Here is a 2,850-nt window from a genome sequence, read left to right on the forward strand (position 1 = left end):
ATTTCCATTTTCTGTGTCGATGGTGGTGGTGCCGGTACTGTTACTGGTGCTGTTAGTGTGATGCTATTCAGAGGGGGGAAAATCCTCGCTGTATTGGCTACTGTAACAACTACTGCCATTTCCTTCGACAACAGCGTCCACCTTGTTCTTCGTAAAAACGAAAAACAAAAGAAATTATTTAAGAGGACCAAAATGTCCAAAGGAACGCCTTTACAAGAATGATCCCACTATAACATCAATTGAAACAATAAGCCAACAAACTTCAAAAAAAGACAACAAAATTTCCAACACATGCAGCTCACAAAAAACACTCCTATACTCGTCGACAACAACAACAACAATAATAATAATAATAATAATAATAATAATAATAATAATAATAATATTTCTCATTTTGGTACAAGGCCAGCTGTTTTGAGGCAAGGAGCAATTTGACTATATCAACTCCAGTGCCCAAACGGGACTTACTTCTTATCAACCTCCAAAGGCAAAGGAATGCTGTTAAGCAACTTATTTCCGCCACACTAACGGTTTTGCCAATTTGCAGTCTTAAAAACAACACCAACAAATGAATATAAATAAATAATCGAAAGAAATTCTTACAATCGAACGTGTAACTTAGTGTTTAATTTCGCACACCTATTCTACAATTTTTTACAGAAGAGCTAGAGTAATTAAACGTCTAACTGGAGAGTTTATATTATTACCTTTGCTGGGTTCTTTAAAAATCAGGGAGATTAAATAGGATTGGTTGGGTAAAAGATATTTCCACTGGATAAACCTGACTGAATAAATTACTATTAACTAATGGAAAATGAAACAATACATAATAAATAATCTATTATTTATCTATCATTTAAATATATTTTATTGAAATTTGAAAGACGACATCGTTTTGCAACATAGATGAAATACGTTATGGAAGTTAATTCAATAATCAATTCCGCACCGTCATTAAAGCTGTGTGTGTTTGTGCCTGCGTGCGTGTGCATGGGTATGCGTATGTGTGTGTATCTGTATGTGTGTCTGTGTGTGTGTGTGAGTGCGCCTGTGTGTGAGCGCGCGCGTACGTGCGTGTGCGTATGTAATATATATATAAAAATATATAAAGATATTTATATGTGCTCATAAAGATATTTATATATGTGCTTTATCAACATAGATATGTATGTTTATGTTTATCTATCAATATCTATCAATATATATATATATATATATATATATATATATATATATATGCGCGTGTGTGTGTGTGTGTGTGTATGTATGTATGTATGTATATTCTTATGTATAACTGGTTATATTATAATGCAAAGAGGAGATATTAAGGAGATTATTATTTTAGATTATGTATTTAAATAGATGTATTTAAGGTCTATATTGAAATGTGTGTCATGTACATAACTAACACTTTTCATGAAACATTTGGAGTTTGTTCACAAACATTCTGTCAATTTTAAAGTATATCCTATTGTCTATTGTTCAGTTTTATTTCTATGTAATGAATATAGCAATACAAATAAGCCAGTAAAGTGAGTCTCTAAATCAGAGGCGATAACAAATTGTAGTGAATAAAAACGCCTTGGATCACATTTGTACTGAGAAAAATTATAAATTTTACTTCTGCAAATTTAAATATCATCTATCTATTACCGTGTTTCAATCATTGGACTACTTCAATGCTTGGGACCTGGCTTAAAACGTTTTAGTAGTTATTTTTCATACCCGATACTTATTCTATAGGTTTTTCTTGCTGAACCGCTTGTTAAAAAGGGGATACTTGATATGCTAAAATTAGCAATAAAACCTCTCTCACAGTTCATACGTACCATATTTAAAACAGAACGACTCACTGGCTACGTTTGAAAAAATGACAGCATGGTTACGACTGAAACATCGTTGAACGTTACTCTGCTAAATTGAGCCTGCGCTGGGTCTAAACACCAGCACTACCCCCAACAACAAATAACAAAGCTGACTAGTGCTTGCAATCAATTCCTCATATAATGGTAGAGAAAAGAAAACGCTACAACGCTACAATTTTAACAATGCCAGAACATTATCAGATTTTCTGTATCTGAAATATATATTTAATAATGTCCATAGTCAGTGAATTGGCTGATCTAGTATTTCGTCGACTCTTTTACATACTCGGTCTATAAACCGCCAAATCAACTTTGCATTTCGTCTCCAAAATCGATAAAATGAAGAAGTGGCCACAAGCAAAAGGCCTGCAAAGGCTTTTTGCCTATGCAAGCCATGTGCTTAATGTCCTTAGAGAAGACACTTAACTGTAAATGAGTAGTAGAGAGTAGCATAGTTTTAATATAAGATGGAACAACATAATTCTTTTAATTATCTAAGTAGTATCGGCAATGATATGCTTAACTTAGCTCATATGTGGAGTGCAAAGTACTTCGGAAGATGGAACCATGTGTGTGTGTGTGTATGTGTGTACGAGCGATTGTCTGCGTTTGTGGGTGTTTTTATGTGTTAGAGGAGCAATTGGTGTATCACTTGTGGAGTATTTAACTTGAAAAAATATATTTCAATTATGAATTGGGAAAGTGTATCCAGCATTAGTAAACATTCATTATTGATATGTGAAATTCTCTGCTTATTGAATAACTATCACTTCTGCAGAGTTAATAATTAAAAATTATCCAGCGTGGTTGTATGGTAAGAATTTTGATTCCCAACCATATGACTCTAAGCTCAGTAGCCCTGTAGCAATTTTGTCAAATGTTTTCTACTATAGCCTTGGGCTAGCCCAAATCTTGTAAGTTGATTTAGTAGACGGAAACTGAAAGAAGCCCATATATATATATATATATATATATATATATATAT

Source organism: Octopus bimaculoides, chromosome 16, assembly GCF_001194135.2.
Source record: "Octopus bimaculoides isolate UCB-OBI-ISO-001 chromosome 16, ASM119413v2, whole genome shotgun sequence".
In the NCBI taxonomy this organism is placed as follows: domain Eukaryota; kingdom Metazoa; phylum Mollusca; class Cephalopoda; order Octopoda; family Octopodidae; genus Octopus; species Octopus bimaculoides.